Here is an 8046-nt window from a genome sequence, read left to right as displayed (position 1 = left end):
GAATATTTAGTAAAACAACTGAAATAAAACAACCCATGCAGTGTTTGGCACAAAACATAAATTTAATAAATGCATAATATTTCTAAAGTGAAATTTATAAATAATAAATTTTCCATAAAAAGTATAAATCCTTTCCACCTAATTATTGTTTCATGCTAAAATTGTTTTTATTTTTATTTCGAAGTTCCTGAAATAGTCGTCACAAACAATTATGCTGAAAGAAAAATAATTATTTCTCTTTAAAATGGTATATTAGAGAATTTTTGAAAATTCTCTAATTTTTTTTATTTTACTAGATTTTAAATGCTTTAATTTTTTTTTTTTTTTTTTGTCCTTTTTGTCTTTTAAATACAAAGTCTTAGCTGTCCCTGTGCCCAGAGTCTTCCCTTCCACTAAGGTCCAGTAGAGTCTGAATCTTCAATCAGAACCTCTGTGGTAGCAGCGAGTATATCCGAGTTCATGACCAGTCCTTCAGTGCCTCCACTGCTGCCACTTTGCACAAAGATCTTCCCATCAGCCATCAGGCTCACTGATTCCTTCCCACTACAGTATGACTTTGACATCCCTTCAGCTTCTAGCAGGAGGCACTCTCCAGAGATGGTGTTTCTCAAGGGCTCAAGAAGAAGAGGAAGACCCTGACCGTCTGCAGGTTGTTTCAGGGACTCTGGATTAGTGCCCAAGATATCTGTGTTGGTGATGAGGGCGCCTGCATTCACAGCCAGAGCTTCGGCAATCAGCACCTCAGGGTGGCTTTTTGCTTTGTGAGCCACTACACTGTCCTTCTTCTCATTTTTTTTTGCCACAGATATTGCAAGAAAACTGGTAGAAGGAGTCTGCATCATGATTCTTCATGTGCCAATTAAGGGATGCCTTTTGCCGACAAGTAAATCCACAGATCTCGTGTTGTAATGGCTTCTCGCCAGCGTGAATCATCCGGTGCACTGCCAGATTGTGGGAACTCTTGAAGGCCTGAGCACAGTATTCACAGATATAATCTCTTTGATCTGTATGATGTTTGGCATGTCATAGAAGTTACTTCTGGAGCCTGAAGAGTCGCCCACAGGAGGGATGGGGACATAAGTATTTCTTTTTCAGCAAACGCTGATATTTAATGTGGTGCTGCAAATACCTAGGGTGAGAAAGAAGGTCCAAAATTCCACCCTAAGATCATGCTAATCACCTACATTTTTAAATGTGCAGAAGCCTGCAGCTTAATTATTATTATTATTATTTTTAACATATTTATTAGAGTATAATTGCTTTAAAATAGTGTGTCAGTTTCTGCTTTATAACAAAGTGAATCAGTTATACATATACATATGTTGCCATATCTCTTCCCTCTTGTGTCTCCCTCCCTCCCACCCTCCCTATCCTACCCCTCTAGGTGGTCACAAAGCACCGAGCTGATCTCCCTGTGCTATGCGGCTGTTTCCCACTAGCTATCTATTTTAAGTTTGGTAGTGTATATATGTCCATGCCACTCTCTCACTTTGTCACAGCTTCCCCTTCCCCTTCCCTGTATCCTCAAGTCCATTCTCTAGTAGATCTGCATCTTTATTCCCATCTTGCCCCTAGGTTCTTCTGACCATTTTCTTTTTTTGTTGTTTTAGATTCTATATATATGTGTTAGCATACGGTATTTGTTTTTCTCTTTCTGAGTTACTTCACTCTGTATGACAGATTCTAGGTCCATCCACCTCACTACAAATAACTCAATTTTGTTTCTTTTTATGGCTGAGTGTATTCCATTGTATATATGTGCCACATCTTCTTTATCCATTCATCTGTTGATGGACACTTAGGTTGCTTCCATGTCCTGGCTATTGTAAATAGAGCTGCAATGAACATTTTGGTACATGACTCTTTTTGAATTATGGTTGTCTCAGGGTATATGTCCAGTAGTGGGATTGCTGGGTCATATGGTAGTTCCATTTTTAGTTTTTTAAGGAACCTCCATACTGTTCTCCATAGTGGTTGTATCAATTTACATTCCCACCAACAGTGCAAGAGGGCTCCCTTTTCTCCACACCCTCTCCAGCATTTATTGTTTCTAGATTTTTTGATGATGGCCATTCTGATCGGTGTGAGATGATATCTCATTGTAGTTTTGATTTGTGTTTCTCTAATGATTAATGATGTTGAGCATTCTTTCATGTGTTTGTTGGCAATCTGTATATCTTGTTTGGAGAAATGTCTATTTAGGTCTTCTGCCCATTTTTGGATTTGGTTGTTTGTTTTTTTGATATTGAGCTGCATGAGTTGCTTGTAAGTTTTGGAGATTAATCCTTTGTCAGTTGCTTCATTTGCAAATATTTTCTCCCATTCTGAGGGTTATCTTTTCGTCTTGTTTATGGTTTCCTTTGCTGTGCAAAAGCTTTTAAATTTCATTAGGTCCCATTTGTTTATTTTTGTTTTTATTTCCATTTCTCTAGGAGGTGGGTCAAAAAGGATCTTGTTGTGATTTATGTCATAAAGTGTTCTGCCTATGTTTTCCTCTAAGAGTTTGATAGTGTCTGGCCTTCCATTTAGGTCTTTAATCCATTTTGAGTTTATTTTTGTGTACGGTGTTAGGGAGTGTTCTAATTTCATTGTTTTACATGTAGCTGCCCAGTTTTCCCAGCACCACTTACTGAAGAGGCTGTCTTTTCTCCACTGTATATTCTTGCCTCCTTTATCAAAGATAAGGTGACCATATGTGCGTGGGTTTATCTCTGGGCTTTCTAACCTGTTCCATTGATCTATATTTCTGTTTTTGTGTCAGTACCATACTGTCTTGGTTACTGTAGCTTTGTAGTATAGTCTGAAGTCAGAGGGCCTGATTCCTCCAGCTCTGTGTTTCTTTCTCAAGATTGCTTTGGGTATTCTGGGTCTTTTGTGTTTCCATACAAATTGTGAAATTTTTTGTTCTAGTTCTGTGAAAAATGCCAGTGGTAGTTTCATAGGGATTGCACTGAATCTGTAGATTGCTTTGAGTAGTATAGTCATTTTCACAATGTTGATGCTTCCAATCCAAGAACATGGTATATCTCTCCATCTATTTGTATCATCTTTAATTTCTTTCATCAGTGTCTTATAATTTTCTGCATACAGGTCTTTTGTCTCCTTAGGTAGGTTTATTCCTAGATATTTTATTCTTTTTGTTGCAATGGTAAATGGGAGTGTTTTCTTAATTTCACTTTCAGATTTTTCATCATTAGTGTATAGGAATGCAAGAGATTTCTGTGTATTAATTTTGTATCCTGCAACTTTACCAAATTCATTGATTAGCTCTAGTGGTTTTCTGGTAGCATCTTTAGGATTCTCTATGTATAGTATCATGTCATCTGCAAACAGTGACAGCTTTACTCCTTCTTTTCCAATTTGGATTCCTTTTATTTCTTTTTCTTCTCTGATTGCTGTGGCTAAAACTTCCAAAACTATGTTGAATCATAGTGGTGAGAGTGGGCAACCTTGTCTTGTTCCTGATCTTAGTGGAAATGGTTTCAGTTTTTCACCATTGAGGATGATACTGGCTGTGGGTTTACCCTATATGGCCTTTTTTATGTTGAGGAAAGTTCCCTCTATGCCTACTTTCTGGAGGGTTTTTATCATAAATGGGTGTTGAATTTTGTTGGAAGCTTTCACTGCATCTGTTGAGATGATCATATGGTTTTTCTCCTTCAATTTGTTAATATGGTGTATCACGTTGTTTGATTTGCGTATATTGAAGAATCCTTGCATTACTGGGATAAACCCCACTGGATCATGGTGTATGATCCTTTTAATGTGCTGTTGGATTCTGTTTGCTAGTATTTTGTTGAGGATTTTTGCATCTATGTTCATCAGTGATATTGGCCTGTAGTTTTCTTTCTTTGTGACATCTTTGTCTAGTTTTGGTATCAGGGTGATGGTTGCCTCATAGAATGAGTTTGGGAGTGTTCCTCCCTCTGCTCTATTTTGCAAGAGTTTGAGAAGGATAGGTGTTAACTCTTCTCTAAATATTTGATAGAATTCGCTTGTGAAGCCATCTGGTCCTGGGCTTTTTTTTGTTGGAAGCTTTTAAATCACAGTTTCAATTTCAGTGCTTGTGATTGGTCTGTTCATATTTTCTATTTCTTCCTGGTTCAGTCTCGGAAGGTTGTGCATTTCTAAGAATTTGTCCATTTCTTCCAGGTTGTCCATTTTATTGGCATATAGTTGTTTGTAGTAATCTCTCATGATCCTTTGTATTTCTGCAGTGTCAGTTGTTACTACTCCTTTTTTATTTCTAATTCTATTGAGTCTTCTCCCTTTTTTTCTTGATGAGTCTGGCTAATGGTTTATCAATTTTGTTTATCTTCTCAAAAACCAGCTTTTAGTTTTATTGATCTCCTGCAGCTTAATTATGCCTGGCAAGATTACTGCACCTTTTTCCAATCACCTTTCCCCACCCTCCCCAAGCTCCCCATACCTCAGAACGCCCTGCTTCTTTATTCTTTATCCCGCAAACCTCCCAAGGTCCTTGCCCTTGATGTGGAGGTTTGGAGACTTGTTCTCCCTTCTCGTTTGGTTGCATTGGGAATAAATACTCTGCTGCACACCTCAGCTTCTCAGCAGTTTGGCTTGCTGTGTGTCAGATCTTCTATTATATACTACTTGAAGAACAAGATTATGGCTAAACTGGAGTTTGAAAACTTAGACCAATGTGGGACATTAGTCTTCTCCTGCCTTCGGACTCAGACTCATATTGGATCTTAAGCCGTTGGCACGTGCTCTAGACTTAGACTGGAAAAGCCATCAGTTCTTCTGGGTCTTCACCTTGCCAACTCCATATCTTGGGACATCCCAGCTTCTCAGCCTCCATAACCACTTGAGCCAATTCTTTACATTAAAAAAAAAATGTATATTTTTTAAAAAAAAAAAGGTTCCTGAGTGATCCATTTTCCTTCTGTAAGAAGATATTAAATTGGTATTCAAAATTTTTCCTGGGGTTGTTTTTCTTTACTAAATAGTAAACTTTAGGTAACTAATGTTTTGTGTCTTCAAAAACAGTGTACTTCCTAAGGTAACATACACTCTTTTGGAAAAGTTGTTAACAATACAGCATTACTAATTTTAATTACCTGCAGTCTATACTTTCAAAATGTACTTTCTTGAGGTATATATGTCTTATTTTGCTGTTCTTTATGTAATCCATCTGGGTAGTTGGTAGTCTGATTTAAAATCAACCAATTGATCTTATTTCCTATGTGCAGAATTAATAGATAGAGGTCATTGGGGAAAACTTTTGTATTGGGAAGGGTTTTTCCTTGAGTTTGATTCTAACTTACAGCTTAATTTTCCATTCCAAACACAATCATGCTTTTAATCATGGTTTTGCCAGTCTCCTACTAGAAAAAAAAATACATATATATGAATATATATATTATATTTAAACTAGTAAATGCATTTTTAAAAAAATCTATTTTTTACATAATAAAAAGCATGCTTCTGAGTTGTTTCCTATTCTATACTACTGTTGAGTTTGATCATGTTATAGAGTTAACTTTGGGGTGAATAGTCATTTTTTTTCCTAGAAGTATTTAAGTATCAGAACATAAAATGTAAAGGGATTGCCATGTCAGAAATTTTTAGGCAAGCACATGGTACAAGAGGTGTAGGCCTTGAGTGAATGAGTGAATATCAAGAGAAATGAGGATAATATATTTACTGTTAAAAAGTAAGTAAAAGTCCAAACATAATTCCATGTAATTCTATGTGTTCTTCTCATTTTGCGAGTATCAACGTCTGAAAACATAGTATGAAACAAAAATTAAATGTTTGTTATATTACATTGTCATTATGTATGTGTATATGTGTGTGTGTGTGGTGGGGAGAGAGAGAGAGAGAGAGAGGGAGAGAGAGAGAGAAAGAGGTTATAATATGATATCATATGAGTGTCATAACCTAAGTCTCAAGGTCTGCTTAGTAGAGGTCTAGAAAAGTCTGAGGTAAAAGGAATAACAGAACAGGACAAACACTGGGACAGCAGGGAGCAATTCTTTCAGACAAGCAAAATATATATCAAACTGTGATGGTCAAAATAATTATGGGTTCACTGATCTCAGGAAACAAAAGAATGTAGAAATGGGGATTTGGAATAGTAGCAAGGCTGAAATACATGTAAGTATGTGATCTTACTAGGAAATTGCTTTCAATACAAAAAAAGGAGTCTGATATTGAATCTTTCTACCACGAACCTGGTGACAGGCTCGAGGCAAAATGATTAGATCCCTTAACAGACATGTTAGAGCTGGGCGTGAGGAAAGGCAAAAGCAAGAATACTGGTCCAAGTCAGGTCTTCATCTGATAGATAAAACTACTCTCATAGTGTTAGGGCTTGTGTGTGAGTGTGGGTGTGCATGTGTGCACATATTTGTAAAGATGAGATTATTTACATATGTTAATACAAGTCATTTTCAACACTCTTCCATCAATAAAAGTTTCTGTGACATATATAGGAAAGGCATAAACACTTAAAAGAGAAAATCCCTGAGCAGCTGTCTACAGGAGTGGAGCTGAGTGAGCTGACCTGACTTATCTTAAAAAATAACACTGTCAAATATTTCTGCCTTTTTTTAAAAAAAGATATGTCCTCATTCTCAGGAAAGTCTTTGCCTTTTTCTTACTAAGGACTTTAGGGTATCAACCATGATTAAATAAACAAAACACTCCAGTAGTTTTCCTGGGGCTCATCAAAAAATGACAAGCCTACATTACCAATATTCCTGATTTAAAAGTATTGTTTTGTTAGAGTGACTTTTTCAAAGCGAAGAAGAATTTACAAATTCTTCTTTTAACAACAAATTAAGTGAAAAAATATGTTGAATACAGTAAAATCAATATTGGAATATTCTCATAATTAAATGATTTAAATTTACAATTGATATCTATGACCCAAAATTGCTTAGAACAGGGTAAAATAAGCAGAGCCAATCTATTAGTGTAGTGCTTATCTTGTGGTAAACATACATATCATCTTATTATTTTCAACAAAGTGTTGTGAGGTAGGCATCGTTTTTATTCTCATTTTACACAGGAAAAAAAAAATTGGCCCTTAGATGGGTGGGATGGGGGGGGAAGGGGGTCCAAGAGGAAGGGGATATATGTGTATACACATAGCTGATTCACTTCGTTTTACAGCAGAAACTAACAAAACATTGTAAAGCAAATATATCCCGATATATTCCAGATTTTGGTGCAAATATGTTCTATATAAACAGTAAGGATGTTCTGTCTAACAAACATTTATCAACAATATTATGTGCTTGGAAGATTTTAGATGAAACAGATTTGATATCTTTTTTGATAGAGCCTATGGTCTAATGGCTTGCTTCAATTTCAGGGATAACAGAATTCAATATATAAGGACTACAGTAGAGAGAACATGTACTTAATTTTATCTCATGGAAATGGAATGTACTTTGGAGGATGGGGATCTTACATTTGGTTTTAAAATAATGAGTAGAAATAACCAGTTGAAAATGTTTAACAGCATAAAATCTGAAACCAGACTCTCTAGATTTATATTCCAACTCCCAGTTCACTAGCTAAGTACGTTAATTAGGATAAATGTGCCTCAGTTCCCTTACATATAAAATGAGATAATAATAGTACATCTCTCATAGATCTTTTGTTAGATTTAAGTGCATTTATATATGCATATTGCTTACAACAGGGCTTGTTTTAGAGAAAAACTATGGAAGTGATTACTATTATTATTATTATCACTATTATTACTCCAGACATGACATGCACTAAACACACAGTGTACACACACTTGTAAACATTTAAGTGAAGTCAAGGAGGCAAAAAACAGCATGGTATGTTTATGGAGCCACAAGAAATTTGGTGAATGAGGCATGAAGTGGTAAGAGGGGTTAAGGAGAGGGAGCATAGGGCCAAATCATAGAATGACTTAAATGTTATATTAAAAGACTTCAACTTCGTAATAGGGAACCATTGCAAGATCTCAAGCTCTGACATTGGCAGATGTGTTTTTGTGTACCACACCGGGGGGAAACAACTGATTTGAGTGCAGCAGGAGCA

At 36.2% G+C, this 8046-nt stretch overlaps 1 pseudogene; it reads right to left on the bottom strand.

Annotated features, from left to right (window-relative positions):
• Positions 1 to 392: 392 nt before the first annotated feature.
• Positions 393 to 1080, bottom strand: LOC137763734 (E3 ubiquitin-protein ligase ZFP91 pseudogene; annotated as a pseudogene).
• Between the last annotated feature and the right edge of the window lie 6966 nt (positions 1081 to 8046).

The sequence above is a fragment of the Eschrichtius robustus genome, chromosome 4 (assembly GCF_028021215.1).
Source record: "Eschrichtius robustus isolate mEscRob2 chromosome 4, mEscRob2.pri, whole genome shotgun sequence".
Classification (NCBI taxonomy): Eukaryota; Metazoa; Chordata; class Mammalia; order Artiodactyla; family Eschrichtiidae; genus Eschrichtius; species Eschrichtius robustus.
The sequence above is the reverse complement of the archived record's forward strand: the minus strand, read 5'-3'. Positions and strand labels throughout refer to the sequence as shown.